At 46.8% G+C, this 16197-nt stretch overlaps 2 long non-coding RNA genes across 14 annotated transcripts in view; one reads left to right on the forward strand and one right to left on the reverse strand.

Moving 5' to 3' along the window:
* Window positions 1-1601: 1601 nt before the first annotated feature.
* LOC104862432 lies at window positions 1602-16191 on the reverse strand. Of its 11 annotated transcripts, none has more exons than XR_780329.1 (8): window positions 14842-16191; window positions 12345-12844; window positions 10325-10443; window positions 7663-10072; window positions 5309-5384; window positions 2859-2985; window positions 2189-2278; window positions 1602-1774 (listed from the first exon to the last, which is right to left on the reverse strand). It is a non-coding gene; the product is annotated as an uncharacterized LOC104862432 (long non-coding RNA). The 11 variants fall into 11 exon arrangements; XR_780325.3 differs by lacking the exon at window positions 14842-16191 and adding an exon at window positions 13328-13643; XR_002025357.2 differs by lacking the exon at window positions 14842-16191 and having other exon boundaries at window positions 12345-12427; window positions 12711-13232.
* Window positions 13674-16197, forward strand: part of LOC104862431 — a 10742-nt gene continuing 8218 nt past the window's right edge. The window contains exon 1 of one of the 3 annotated variants that reach the window (XR_780322.3): window positions 13674-14552. This is a non-coding gene — a long non-coding RNA (uncharacterized LOC104862431). The remainder of the gene's footprint in view (window positions 14553-16197) is intronic. The other 2 variants (XR_780323.3, XR_002025358.2) reach the window with 2 other exon arrangements.

Below are 16197 nucleotides of genomic sequence, written 5' to 3' on the forward strand. Positions count from 1 at the left end.
CGATTTGCCTAAGGAATGCAGATGGAGAGTTTACTACATAAAAATCAACACATAAAATATGCTATATTAATAGAATAAAGGACAAGAACATTGTCACCTTAACAGCCACAGAATTATCATTTCATAAATTACAATACCATTTCACGAAACTCAAAAAATACAAGGAAATTCTGTAATTTGATAAAGAACAATAAAAACACAGCTAACGCCATATTTTATCAAACAAGTTTAATATAGTCATAGAAAAACATAAAGCAAGACATACTAATTAAAATATGATGAAGATATAATATACACCTACCTATCTCTTCACTAAACTGGGAACTTGACACCAAACTTGAAAGACTGACAGATAAGGGGGAAAAAAAAAAAGACTGACAGATAAGGATGCTCACTTTTGCAACTTTTGTTCAGCATCATGCTTAAGTTTTGAGAAGGGTAAATAGGTAAGAGAAAAAAGTGAAAGACATTCAGATTGGAAAGGAAGAAATAAAACTGTATTTGTAGATGATATAATTTTGCATATAGAAAATCCTAAAGAGCTACATCAAATTTGTGCTTGAAAGAACACTATTAATAAACTAGGACCACAATTCCTAGAGAGGAATGAATTATTTACAAGGATCCAACCTAGAACACTTACAACACAAAAATACAAAGATGAACCAATTAAGAATGGGCAAGGGGGCCAGGGATTTAGCTCAGTGGTTTCCCTGCCTTGCAAGCACAAGGTTCAAGTCCTGGTACAAAAAAAAAAAAAAGGCAAGTGATTTGAACAGACATTTCTGCAAAGATTATATACCAGTAGTCAATAGCACATGAAAAGATGCACAAAATCATTAGCCACTAGGAAAATGAAAACCATGAGATGTCACTTCGTATCACCAGCATGGCTATAATAAAAAAGATGGACAATAGCAAGTAGTGAGGCTGTGGAGAATTTGCAAACCTCACACACTGCCAGGGGAAAATAAAATGATGTAGCCACTTTGGGAAAAATTATGGCATTCCTTAAATAATTAAGCCAAGAGTTACTAAATTACCCAGCAAATGTATACCTAGCAGACATACCCACGAAGACTGAGTCTCCACTAAGCTTCATACACTAATGATCACAGCAGCATAATCCATAATGCCAAAACAGTGGAAAAAACCCAAATACTCACCAACTATGAATGGAAACACAAAATGTGATACAATCCATCCAACAGATACTATACACATGTAAAAAGGAATGTAAGGAGGCAAGTCACAAAATGAATCAAAACATGGCAAACGAAAGCCAGTTGCAAAGATCACATATTATATGACTAAGTTAACAAATACCTACAACAGGCAAATCTACAGATACACAACTAGGTTAAGTTGTCACGTGAAACTGAGAGGTCAGCAGGGGAAAGTAGAGTGACTGCTACTGGATACAGCATTTTTTTTTTTTTTAAGTAAGAGGTGACAAAAAAGATTTAAAAGCAGACTGTGGTGATTTCTGCACAACTCTTGAATATATACTAAATGTCACTGCATTGTTAAATGAGTGGAATATATGGTTTGTAAATTTTATCTCCATCAAGCTGCGTAAAAATGGACACAGGAGCCTGCTCTGTACGTCAAAATGAGTAAGTTTAATGAACATTCAGTTGACAAGTGGTGAAAGTCAAGAATTAAGCTTTTGTCCTGTCTTCTCAGCACTGAGGATTTCCAAAAATCTTTATATCTTAGCGGACAAAGTATCTGTAAAATAGGTAAGTGTATCTTCTTAGTTTTAAGATGTAATCTAAAGGAAAAAAAAATTGTATCTGTAAGATATCTTACAACATTTCAATATAAAAGGACTAATGTTATACATTATTACGAAAAGCAAAAACAAGTTATTCCACTGGTTATATAGATTGCTGGACAAGATAATACTGCACCATATTTCATAATTTTGTAAAAGCAGGGAAAACTGGACAGCAGTTTTTCTCATATCCCCCAGGATAAAAGCATCCCAGTGTGTAAGACACTGAAGCAGTGTTGTCCCCTGCAGCTTATAGGGAGGAACAGACCAGTCAGTAACGGTGCAACCAAGGGTCCCCACGTACTCCATGTACTCTCCACAGTGCTAGGCATAGAGTACATAAATCTTTTATTTCAATGCAGCAAAGGCAAGCAAAGGACAAGCCGGAGAAGACAATTCTGCTTAACTCACCTGCCAGGCCTGCGTCCCAGCCGCCCCTGATTAGGGCTTCCCTCTCTTGCTCCAGCTCCATGTTCAGAGCTTGTCTCTCAACAGATGCTGCTACTTAAAGAAAATGTAACACAACGATGAATAAAGTCACAGGGTCATTTTCATCCGAGACTGCAGGGACAAGCAGGAGAGGCAGGGACAGTAATTCCTGGGTGGGCTGTGTAGAAGGTTCCCTACAGTCTCAGGAAGGGATTCTGAGAAAAAGCCTCAGACGGTGCTCCCCAAGAACCTGAAACAGCATGGGAGGCAGATTCCTACTTACCTGGAAACAAGACTTCTTACTTTGTTAGAGAATAAAACTCCCATTGTGGAAAACAGATGGCTCCTAAGAGCAACTCTCAAAAGGAGACAAAGGGACTGGTTCTCTCGAGACAATCTGGAAGTTCAATACTAGGCTAAGGGTACCAAGATATATCTTAAGTCCTGCTGGACCCAGAGAATCACTTCTAAGGCAATTAAAGGACAGTAACTTTTATGATAAAAAAAGGAATACACTTTGGAGGTCAAGAGACCCCAGAGCTTTCCATACCTGCCAACCTCTGAAACTGCCATTTGAGGTTATCTAGTGAAAAAAAGGACGGCCTTTCATCTCTGAGGGTCCAGGAAGAGATGGGTAGCAGAAAGGCCTTACCTAAGGAAGCCACGGTCCTGTAGTTCTCCATCATCACTTCCGTGTACAGGGCCTTCCTGGTAGGCTTCAAGCTGGCCCATTCCTTCTTGGTGACATGCACTGCCACAGCCTCGAAAGTGTCTGAGTCCTGAAACAACAAGTTCTACAGTCTTAGACGTCAGGATATGTTGGTGGTCAAAACTATCACTGAGAGGCCAGGGAAGGACTCCTACAGTAACCCCAGTTTTATGTGAAATGTGGAGGGTGTGGCAGAAAAGGATGCAGAACGTAAGGCAGCAAGCTGGAGCTCAGCACACTTTCCCAGTGAGAACCAAGTACATCTCCACACAAAGAGAGCTGAACCTGCTATGTGGCAGCTGGGCTTGGATCTAAGCATGAAGGTAATTATGTGGAAGGAAACGGCCAGCACCCTCACTGCTGAGCCTCATTCACGCTATATATTCCAACGATCATCGGGGTGACTCATACTCCTGCCATTTACCCGTTCTGCATTCATGCCAGTCCTTCATTCTTACCTGTTTGCCCTATGCAGGCACCCAGATGTCTGACCTGTCAGTGAATTCCCACCTTGCCCCACCAGCATGCAGAGGAGTAAGGTTCAAAGGGTGTAAAAAAATACTACTTACTCCAGAAAGGTCCCTAGGACAGCTTGGTCTAAGGCAATTATTAGGCTGGCAATGCACCTAATAAGGTAGCTATTAAACGTTTTCAACCCCTGAAGCATGAGTTCAGCAGTGTATTTCAGAACACTCTTTCTAGAGGAAACGGTCTTCGTGAAGAGGTGAGAATCTATAAGGCAGTGCCAAAGACAGATTTGCTGGTGGTCTTTGAGATATTAAAATTACCTTGGGGACAAGCTCTCTATATTACATTGCAAAATTACTTTACTGCTCCACCAACAGTGTCATGGAATCCTAGTTCAATAACAGATGAGACCAATGACTTGAATAGGGAATTTAAAAACAGACACACAAATATAGATATAGATACAGATATAGAGAGACATAGATATATAGTACCCAAGTTTATGACAAAGTAACAAGTGCAATTCAATGGGTAAAAATACTTTTTGATAAATTCTCCTGTACCAAGTGGATTAAATGTGTAGGAGAAAAAAAGAATTCCAACCCAGTCATACAATTAATTACAGAAGAATTACAGCATAAGTAGAAAGCTAAAGCTATAAATGCTGTGGGGAAAAAAAAAAAAAGAAAGAAACACAGCTTTATGAACTTTGACTAAGCAAAGATTTCTTACACAAAACAAACTGACACACTGGGCTTCATTAAAAATAAAATCAAGCACAGTATCGTGGTACACACCCAGAAGCCCAACTCTGGGAGGATCTCCAAATTCAAGCCCAGCATAGGCAAGTTAGAAAGACCCAGTCTCAAAAAAAAGTGCTGTAGTTCATTCCCCAGTACCTAAAAAGAAAGAAGAAAATCTGTTTATCAAAGAACACACCAAGAGAAGAAAAACAGCAAGCCATAGACTGGTAGAAGATAGTTCATTAGATATTTATCTGGCAAAAGATTCATATCCTTAATAAATACGAAATTACTATAACTTGGGGAAAGAGATATACAATGTAATAAAAAATAGGAAAAATATCTGAATAGGGACTTTACATGAAAGAATATTCATATAGGCAATAGTTCTACAAAATGTTGCTGCTTCTTTGGAGAAGAAATTTTGAAAACCTCAATGAAATACTATGAACAAATGACATAAGAATTAGTAACCACGTGAAGTAACACTATGCCACTGGTAAAAATATAAACTAGAACAACTATTTTGGAAAATTTGGGGGCAACAGCTACTAAAACTAGCTAAATGTATAACCTACACTCTAGCAGTTTCATTCCTGGAGATATAATCATGTCCACAAAAATGTCCAATGTATTCTTATTTTGTAGGAGTAAAAAACTAGAAACAAAAGCCCATCTATAGTAGAACGGAGAGATAAGATGTGATATAGCAGATAATGGAAAACTAGTTAGCAATAAAAAAGAATACTGGTATATGCAACACCACGGGTGCCAAGTTCACAGACATAATGTTACATGAAAAAAGGCACATACAAGAGAACATATTGAAGGGTTCCATTTATACAAAGTTCCAGAACAAACAAAATCTACAGTGATAGAGATTAGAATAGTGGTTAACTTTGGGACAGCAGGATGCTTAGAAGAGGACATAAAAGGAGGCTTGTTGGGATGCAATAATGTTTTAGATCTTGACATGGGTGACAGTAATACAGGTGTGGACATTTCTAAAAGTGAGCTATACATTTAAGACTCGTATGTAAGTTAATCCTCAGGAAGAAATTTGCACATGAAATGTTTTGTATACCTATGTAAGACATATTCACAAAGTACATAAAGATATTTATGAGTGTACATAAACATACATGTATATACACATCTATGTACAAAGGAAACCCAGCTCACCTGGGAGCTGGATGTTGACACAGATGTCATCATGTAACTTCTTTTATTCCTTGGGGAAAGGCAAAAGTCTCAGGAGCTGAAGGCAAAGAGAAAAACATTAGTGACAGTAACTTTACTGACCATAACTTCTAAATACCTCTGATTATCCTGTTTTGAAGGCTACGTGAACTATTGTTTTTTCATCACTTGTTTGTTATGAGTTCTAGACTCGAGAAGGGACATGGCAGGCACATAGGGGAATGCAGAAAGAAAGCAGAGATCATTTAAGGAATGACTAATGAGAAGGTAGACTGACAAAACTATAACATCAACAATCCAGAGAATAAATCATAGAAAAGACAGAAGAGGTAATCAGGGAAGACAGTGGGCAGAATATCAGGGGATGAAAAGCAAGCTGGAATTCCAAACAGTTAAAGCTCCTAAGATCCAAACAGTACAGATAGGAAAGAGCTGTGCACAAGAAATCCATCAAACACTGTAAGACCTCAGCATCTGTTTTTCCTCCTGTGCTATTTAATACCAGGAAGGGATATTTCTGTTACTTTAGTAACAGAAGTCAAACAGAATTTGAAAATAGTTTACTAGGAATACTTTAATGTCATCATAATGAAATTTTCCCCCAAATGCACAAGCTGATTATAAAACATTTCTTCAGTTTTACAACAGGGTTGGGGTTGGATGAGAGGGAAAACACTATCATATTAAAGGAATCCATCAACTTCATGAGATGTCCCAAATACGTCCAAGTTCCAAACAATACAGTGTAGGAACTATGCAGCTTCATTTCTAAAATAGCTGTACTTCCCACTGTTGGTACATTGATTGATTCTTCACTAGGAATTAGGACTTCTGCCATTACAAAGAATAAATCAGCAAGATTTATGCCTTAATGACAACACCTGAAATAACAACAGCTGCCGTCAGGTAAACTGGATATTTAACAATCATATAAAAGTACTTCTATTCATAGACCTTAAAAACAACTTTCATTTTAACCCCTATATGTGTAGCTTGCTGTAAGACTCAGGGTACTATAAGAGCATCAGACAACAGACTTCAATAAGTGCACTGTTCCTCCCCGCAACGGCCCTTCATAGTGAATCAAGAAAGTCACTCAGTAAAATAAGGCAAGCTAAGCTAGGAAACAGGGCTGTCAGGATTAAAGTAGAAATTGTGCCTTGGAAGCTAAAGGGAGTCCAGCAAAGAGAAATAATGCTTATAAGGAAAAACAGGAGGACTTTCAAAGAAAATACAATATAAATCTACACAAATATTCCTGCTAAATTCGTGCAGGATTTCTGTCCAAATTCAGTGATCTATACTAAAGGGGTACTTATTACAACTGTATCCCGTAGTTTTCTAAAATTATCATAATGTCCAATAAATTTCTCTTTCAGTGGATACCTCACAGAACTGACATATTAAGAGGACTTAAGAAAAAGGTCTCATCTGTACAGCGGGTAATCTGAAAATCAAATCTGGAAGGAAAACAGCAACAGAAACTACCCACAAAACACTCCTTCCTTTTATTTTTCTATGGGGAAAACGGTATAGAAGCTGTTCCATATATAAAAGCCAAAATGGGAAGCAAATCGCAATCCAATATCCTTCAGCACTGACAGGAACCACATGTTTAAACCAAATGATTACAAACTTCGATGATCAGCTAATGACAAAGGAGTGCAGTCAAGTGAATTTAAGAAGGGCCTGATGGAAGACGTGAGGAGAGCTGGATCAAGGCATACTCTCACGTCTCCAACAGCGCACAGAAGAAACTACGTTAAAGACCGCGCGCGCGCGTGCACACACAGCTTGATTGATGGGCTTGACTCACTAAAAAGCTTTAGACTTAATACATGAGGTGGAGAGGGGCGAACAAATGTGTCTTATAAACACGTGCTAACTCCCCACATAATGTGTTCATTGTGTACTGCAAACGTGGACTAATAAAACTTTAAAAATTCTATGAGTTAATCCAGACGGCAGGGTTCGCAGCTATTCTCCGATATCTGAACAACTAAGCGGGGGCCATCTTGGAAGGAAGCACACACGCATCTCAATGCTCTAGACATTTGAGCTGTTCTACTTCCCACCTAGAATTTCCACCATGTCGGGTGGGCAGTTACCGCAGCCCAACCTCCTGGGACACTGAGGGGAGAGAGCAGCCGAGCGGGACAAAGGTGCAAATGACCACCGGTCCTGATAGGCAAGGCTTTCGGAGGACGTTGATGCCAACCACCCCTCAGCGAGCCTGCGGTTCCCAAACATCACCCTTTTGACCCCACCCTACCGAGACCGATGCAGGTTTAAGGCACCCTCCCTCCGGGCCCTATTCGGGCCTCAGACCCACTCACTGGAGCTCCGGCAGCCTCTAGAACTTTAGGCAAAAAACGGTCGAGACACCAAGCGACTGCGCTCAGAAACGAAGACCTCGGGAGTGAAAACAAAATGGCTGCCCGGAAACACGTCATCACACTACCCAGCTAATCCATAACCGTTTTAGAATTCCCTCTAGGAATCTTGGAGGACCCTATCGTCTTGGTTGTTCCAATGAGACAGGCCAGGAAGAGAGAAGACTGAAGAGAGGCTACCGCTGAAAAGGAGGCGGGAGCAAAAAGACGAGCTGTTTGTTCCATTGGATAGTGGGTGAGAGGTGGGGCCTGAGGGTACCAATCAGCATCTAGGTTCATTCTCCCTTTGGTGGCCTAGCCTGTTTCTACTCTAAGAGGTCGGAGACCCAGTTCAGCTGTTCTTGTTTGTGCTTGCGTGTCCCCACTTTCAAAGTGTTAGAGAGCCGCGCATGGTGGTCTGCACCTGTTTTCCGAGCTCTGGGAGCCTGAGGGAAGAGTAACCCCAATTGGGGCCCTATCTGGGCAAATAGCGATTTAACAAGACCCTGGCTCAAAATTTTAGGAAAAGCGGAGCAGACGGGATGTAGCTTCGCGCTAGAGCTCTGGCTTAAATCCCCAGTGTGCTTCCCTGCGGGCGCACAAGCATAGATGAGGAATCTGACACCTAGCACATCTGAACAGGGCTGACTTTATTAGGAAGGGGCTCATGTTTCCCAGGATTGTTTTGAGGGCTGGCTTGCTCAGGAAAGAGAGCCCGGGAAAGGCTAGCTGGTTGAAGGAAAGTCAGGGTCTCACTTGGCGATCTTCCTGTACACCCAGAAGCCCCTTGGAGTTCAAAGTGGCTGACTCTGGCCTGGAGGGGCACTGAGGAAGAGGGCGGAAGGGCCTGAGCACATGCTTCCTACCCTAACTCAGAGTGTCCTGCCTCACCAGGCCACTCATCTCACTCCTGTGGCCACTGTGATGTCCCACAAGGCTCAAGGCCCACGCTCATGCTCATGTGCTGCCCCTAGAAACTCAGCCCTGCCACGATGCCCAGTCCATAGGGCACCCACTGCTCAAACACGCACCATCAAGGCCAGAATTTCCCCAGCACCTTTGGTCCTGTGTGACCCCAGCCATCCACTCACGGTAATTTTTATCTCCAGTCCTAGGTGGTTGGACCCTATGGGAACTTTACTGATTACTCCAAAAGATCTTTCGATATGAGAGCAAGTATTGAGGTCTCACCCCCTGCTCACCACAAAATATGGGGTTGGGTAGGTATTCTGAGGCCAAATCAAAAGAGTCTGTGCCACGGTGGCTAGCATATTCATTTCAGAACAGTGGTTTAGTTTTTGCAAAGCGTTAATGTCCCTAATGTTAAAATGAAGCAATTTGAGTGTAAGTGAATTTGAAGTTTCCCCTCTCCCCAGCCCTCAGGCTTTGGTGGCCTTGACTAACCTGCACCGGGCTGGAAATAAAACCTCGCTTGTTGCTTCATTTTTGCCTTCTCTGGTAGTCTTGGTCATGCCTTGGTTTACCTTAACCATTATCATGTTGTAAAGATACACACATGTAAATACATTTTTTTACACATTTAACAAATTCTCACACATCTACTTGATTTAAATATAACTCAAACGAGCATGTGTTAAACAAGTTAGAGCCCACCTGCTTTGCATGACCATGTAACTGCACTGCCCCCATCATCTCCTGGTCATAGATAAGACAAACCCTGTGGGATAAACTCTGACCCCAAAACGCCCACCTTGCTGTTGACCAACTTCACCTTGACCTTTAAATGTCCTCTAATTCTCCTACCTCCTAGGAGTTCTCTTTGCACTGAGCTACACCCTCGACCCTTTCTATTTTTTATTTTGAGACAGGAACTTGGTAAGTGACTAAGTTGCCTGGGCTTGGCTCAAACTTGTGATCCTCCTGCCTCTGGATTTGCAGGCCGACCCCACCACGAATGACTCCCCTTTTATATATAACCCTGTGCAAGCGCTGCCCAATAAAACTAGAACAGTGCTGCCACCTTGTGGCAGATCTTTTCCTTCCTTGGTCAGCCTTGAAGTCCTCAAATTCACCATGGTGTTCAATATAGATCTCGTCTTTCTGTGGCCTTCCTTTAATGCTGGCTACATCAGTACTCGTGACAATGCATCATCGTGCCCAGTACGCATTCTGGCCTCCAGTGACTTTGTCAAAGTTTCTTAAAATGACTAAAAACACAAGTCTTGCCCACACATGAAATATGAACACTGAGTTTATTTCCTAATTGTGTTAAATTTACCACGTGGTATGTTACCACATACTCAGTGAACCGCAACGCTCACAATACTGACTTCTGAGTGGCTGTAATCCCTTCCGATGTTGCGCGTCCTCCCCTTTCATAGGTGGCCACCAGCAGAGAGGAAAGGTAGTGGACCTATAGGCAGAGTGAGAAGGGCAGTGCAGAGTTCAGATCCACTGCCTAAGGATCAGAGCTCAAGGCTACCGCAGGATGCCCAGGTGCCAATGCATCAGTCAGAGGTCAGAGCAAAGCTGTCGAGAGCCCACAGAGGTGGTGAGGTGTCTGACTCAGAGGACCTCCTGACATGCTGTTCCAGAGACAGTGAGGGTGTAGAGCAGCCAGCAGTGAGGAGTATGGAGGAGAAAACTTTTCTGTCACCACCATTACCTTGGGTGGTGTAGACCACAGGCAGCATTGCAGGAGGAACGTGAATTGGCAAGAGCTGACACAGACAGGAGCACCGGCCAGGAACCCTAGGAGCCCAGATTCCTGGATTCACCCTGTGCCTAACATGAGTGAGAGTCAGCCAGAGTCATGATGGCACCTTACTGGGGGCTCATTCCATGCCAGCTACCATCCTGGAGCTGAGGTGGAGCCACAGGTTCCTAGGAAGACCCTACAGGTGCATTCTGGAGCTCCTAGGGATTCCTGGTTAGCCCCACATGCTGGGTAAGAGGTCACAACATGCTCTGTAGGGAGGAGATGTGGATCCGGGCCCACATGGGTTACAGTCTATCCACGGAGTTCCCCACCTAATAACACTGCTGGGCCAAGCCACTCCTAGGCAACAACTGGCAGCTTTGAAACACAGAAGAAGGGACCCCCTTAGGACTGGACTCTCAACAGGTCTGATGGTGGTGTGGGCACGTGTGGTGTGGGGGTTTAAGGCATGGTCAGAGAGTTACACTTTTGATCACAATGGCCACACGGCGGTCATAGTACTGAGCTCCCTTTCCTGTCCTGTGTCCCAATGAGGGGCGCCTTGCTCTACATTGTGCCACCCATGGGTGGGGAGAGCAGGCGGAGGAAGTCCCTTGGCTTCCTAGGCTGATGTGAAGCTGTTTGTCACCTGACTCACAGCCACAGGGACCTGCAGAAAAGGGGGTCCCTGCAGCAGGAGGGGAGTTGAATCTGTCCTGCTGCTGAGCATGTGTCTGCCTAGGGCTGGGCTGGCCTGGAGGCTCTGTCTGTGTGCACTGCTCTGGGGAAAGGGACTTTGGGTTCTGGCGAGTGTCCGGTCACTGCAGTGGGTCCCGCAGTGTGCTGTAAGGCAAATTCCTGTGCTCACTCTCTTGCCCTACCCCAGCAGCTCAGCCTTGCTCCTGACTACGCTACCTGAGGTTGTGGAGTCAGGCCCCTGGCAGCCTGGCCACTGCAGAACCAGGAGGTCAGCCTGCAAGCACCGGCATAGAGCCAGAGGCCTGAGACTCTGCCAGCACTGGGCTCTCGTGACAGGCTTGGTCCTGGGTTTCGTGCCTAAGGCCGGAGCCACCTTGTGTCTCTACCTCCCCCACAGGGCAACGCATACAGCTGCAGCCGGGGTAAGAAGGCAACTCGGCTTCCCGTCTTCTTTTCTAAGTCATATTCCAGGGAACCTGGTCTCTCTTGGCTCCCTTGGGTCTAATGCGGGAAATCTGCTCCCTGAATTCACTACTCAGGTTGGGGTCCAGGGGACACCAGTCAGGGAAGGCAGGACATCCGTGTTGTTGCCCAGGCTCAGGGCGAGTACCCTGCATCCCACACACCCAAGATACTGCAGAGCGGGAGCCTGGCCCAGGACTTGCAGGTCAGCTGAGGGCCTGAGCCCGAGAGGAGCCAGGCTGAGGCTGGGACAGGCCCCACACGCAGCCCGCAGGCCCGGGACGGCAAGACGCAGCCAGAGGGAGGGAGCAGCGTGCACCCAGTGCCCACCTGCGTGCCAGCCTGTCTTGGTGCCACAAAGGGGCACTGCTAGAGAGACCTGGCAGCCGCCTCAAGGCAGGGAGACAGTGACTCACAAGGGGCAGGAAGGTGGAGACCCCACCTGGCATCCCTGCCCACATTGCCTTTTCTGCACCAGTCACTTCCACCCTCTCAGCCCTTCCCTCTGGGGGCAGGGAGGAAAGCTTGCCGCAAAGCTTTCAACTGTCAAGGATGAAATCCAGCACCTGGGAGAAGGAGATACCATCTCCATGACAAGTGAGGCCTCTGAGGGAGCAGGGAGGCACCGAGGTGCAGGCTGGAGTGGGCTCAGGTGAGAGCCCAGAGCTTCTGTGCTTGGACCCAAGACAGGAGAACGATGGGGACCTGCAGCCCGAGCCCAGCCCATCTGGGCACAGCTGTCTAAGTCTACATGGAAGAGATCACGTGGGTACAAAGAGGAAACCCACGGCTGCGCCCAGACCCAGGGGACAGGGACACAGCTCACCCGATCCACTTCAGCAGCTTCTGCACCGGACTGAGTCACACAGAAACGTCAGGCCTCTTGTGACATGGACACCCACACACACACTGCAGACAGAAGTCAGATGCACACGCGTGTGCACACAGGCACACACATACCCCAGCACATGTGCACAGGCACATGTCTGCCAAAGCTGGTGACAAGTCCGCCCCTCACCCTCACCTGGCTTTCCTCGTCCCACCCATGGCCATCATGGGCACCGGACCGTGCAGGGACAGCTCAGACTGTGTCATCTGCCAACTGCCTGTGAGCAGGACAGGGTGTCCCCTGTGGGCAACACTTGAGGAACTCTAAGGGGAACCTGTCTTCCCCGTCCCCATACATACGTACTGCCACCTTCAGAGTGGGAGCTTCCCTCCCAGCACCAGGGAGCTCTGGTCCTTCCTGAGGGAGGGAGCCTGGGTCTTCAAGGGAGAACTGAGGCCGCAGAGCTGACTAGATCGTCCACGCTCGGGGGACATCACCTAAAGATCAAGAAAGACAGAGAGGACAGCTGTGACACCGCTCAATCCTCTGTTTACCAGGCACCATGGAGAGAGATCGAGAGACAGATAAAGACAGACACCGAGACAGAGAGAGACAGAAAGAAACACAGAGAGGGAGGGGGACGGGAGAGGGAGAGGGAGAAGGCAGGAAAGAAAAAAATGGAAAAGCACAAAAGTGCGCAGTGAGCATCTCCTGCAGGCTATGGACAGGTGGAAGCACGAGGGGCACAGAGTGTACACCGCCGAAGTCCTCGCTCCGCGTCCTCAACTCCGCCATCTGCAGCCCTGCGCCCGCCCTCCGTGCTCCGCTCCCAGCCCTCCTCTCTCTTCTGCCCGCCTCCCCCACCCCTACCCAGGCCTTCACACATCCTCAGCGCCTCACCCTCCATCCCTCCCCGCTCTGTCCCCTCATCTCCACAGTCACCGTCCGTATCTGTGATTCTCCAAGCCCAGTAAGTGTACCTGGGTGGCAACACGCGGACACACACACAAACTGAGTCGGACAGGCTCCCAGGGATGGGCACAAGCGGGAAAATAACGTGAGCAGAGTTATAAAATTTGGGGTCTTCAGCCAGTCTGGGCCTGCTCCCGCTCCCGAATGTCGTGAGTAAACAGAGTACTGAAGTAGGGGCTTCCAGCAGAGGGGACTGTCACACTTGGGTTGTACACGACAGAAGCTGGGGTGGACAGCCCCTGCTATGCTTTGCACACCGGGGCAAAGTCTGGAGGAGCAGAGCCAAGGAGCACTGCTTCAGGCCACAAGACCCCCAGGCAGGATGAAAGTCCAGGTCTTACTGGGTTTGTCTCTCTCCCCTGCAGGGAATCCAAGGTCCAACCAGTTATGCATGGCATAGTTGTTCCCTCTGCTGCTGGGTGAATAGAAGTTAAATCTGCTGTTCCTCTCTCCTCAGAGGAGAGTACCAGTCTATCCTTCTCACACTCAGATGGAAAAAAGGACCTTGTGAAGTATTCAGCTGGGCCCCAAGTTCCTTGTGCCCGATTTTCAGCAGGAGAGCTCCCTTTGTGAGGACTCGAAGGGAGGAGAGAGACTGGATCTGTGTCCTGATACCTTCCTGTCGCTACCATCCATGTGACAGCCATGCAGCTTGATCTAGCAAAACAGCAGAAAAGTGTTTGATACATGAGCACGTATTTCATTTTAATTGATTACATGTAGGATGCATTACTGAAGCCCCAGCCCCGAGGTATGAGAGACGGAGAGAACAAAGGACACGGAGACACAGACGTGGAAGAAGCTGGGTCTCGGGCTGATCTGCGTTGCTCTGGGCAGCAAAGACAAAGGCACCAAGGACATGCAGCGTTCAGTCACGGCAAGCGTGCATAAGAGCGGAGCTGGGCAGGCCTCCAGACACCTGCTTATAACAAATAGGAAGCTGGCAGCCCTGTGGAATGGGAGCACCACCTTTGCTGAAGAGAACAAACAGTTAACTCAGGGGAAGGATTCACTTGAAGTCACGTTGACCTTGGCTGAAAGTGAACTCAGCAAGGCCCTGCCATCTCTAATGTAGCACTGCTGACTTGTGGAGGGGCAAGAAGCTTGCGCCACTGAGAGCCTGCTAATGCTGGGCAGAGATATCTGCTACAATTATACCCACTTCGAATGATGACATTTGAAATCAGCCTCAGTCTCTTCAGAACTCGGGCCTAAACCACTGCCTCATGTACAGTAAGACAATACATTATTTATTCATTGGGACGCTGGAACTGTACCCTCCACCTTGCTTCTCTGGCCACAGTGTCTCCCTTTTCGGTTCCTCTGATCCACTTAGCAGTGGATCTTGCATAAAAATCTCACTTTATTCAATGCTTAGCTCCAGGTCTTAGCACATTCCTGTCATCCACGGATTCCTTTGCTCTCCAGCCCATGTTCTCAGGAGGCTGAACAATTACAACAGTAACCACAGACAGAATTGGACATTTGCTCCTCCAATGGACACATTTTTTGTATTACTTACTGTTGTGCCAGGCAAGGTGCTGGGACTCAGGGACACAGGGGTGATATCCACGGTTCCAAGAGCTGCGCTCTGGCACCAGCGCGTGCTCAGGAAGGGAGGTTGTACACATCTCTTCCGTGCCCCTCCTCTAGTGTCTGCTTTGTTTGTGTCTGTCCTTCCAGAAATTCTAAACAGGCTGCTGGTTTTCTCTTCAGCACTAGACAGTGACCTTGGTCCTGCTTTGTCCCAAACCCACAGCTGGCCGATTGTCTGGAGGAAACTGGGGAGGAACCTGGGAAGAATAATCCATCCCACAAGCCTGCACCTGACACCACAGAGGGCCCAGGTGCTCATCTCCAGTCACTGGCCTGTGGTCAGGGCCGGCAGGATTCTGGCTGGCTCTAGGCTTCCCCTTGGAGGGCCTGGCCCCGGGATCATATGCAGCAACTTAGGGCCAAACATCTTACCCCTTCCCACTCCCAGCACACAATCACTCGCTCCGTGTTAGGCTGCCAGGGTTTGGGAGAGCGATGGGATGAGGAATCCCTTGGCCTCAACACCACAACCCTGGCTCACACAGCGCACCAAGACCAGCACAGCACAGGGGGAGGAAGGAAGACCACGCTGCCGTGGCCTTCACGCTCCCTGGGGACACTTGCGGCCTGAAGCCACCCCAGCCACCACAGGGGATGAGGACGAAGCATCACAGGGGACACGGGTGGCCTGGGGTGGCAGGTGCTGGGGTCCCATCCACAGCGGTCTGGAGACAGAAATCAGTGGGATGAGACCAGTTTTAAATTTCACAGGCCCAGCCCTGAGCTCCCAGGCAGTCTTGCGCTCCCTTTCCTGCCCTGTGCACCAGTAGGGGGCGCCTTGCTGGACACTGTGCTACCCATTATGGGGCAGAGCAGATGGAGGAAGTCCCTTGGCTTCTTAGGCTGATGGTTTCAGAATATGTTCACTATGCACCCCTGGTTTGCTTGCTTTTTAACCTCATTTGCCAGCACGCACTCCTCCCCGACTTTTCCTATTGTACCTTTCATGCAAATGTGCATTTTTTCAGACATCAGAAAACCTGGGTGGCTCTACTGTGTGAGGATAGCTTGGGTCTCCCAGGAAAATAACAAAGAATATTAAAGGCCTGGTAATTAGAGCCAATGCGCCCAGAATTTATTATTTTCTCAAACAGAAGTGGGCAGAGTCAAAGCTTATGTCAAGGCCGGGCGAGATGGCACATACCTGTGATCCTAGCAGTCAGCAGGCGGAGGCAGGAGGATTGCCGTGTGTTGGAGGCCACCCTCAACCACACAGTGAATTTAACCCAGCCCAAACTACACAGCCAGACTCTGCCAGAAAAAAAAAAAAAAAAAAAAAAAA

This window comes from Fukomys damarensis, unplaced genomic scaffold (genome assembly GCF_012274545.1).
Source record: "Fukomys damarensis isolate Sample0158 unplaced genomic scaffold, DMR_v1.0_HiC HiC_scaffold_12, whole genome shotgun sequence".
NCBI classification, from domain to species: Eukaryota; Metazoa; Chordata; class Mammalia; order Rodentia; family Bathyergidae; genus Fukomys; species Fukomys damarensis.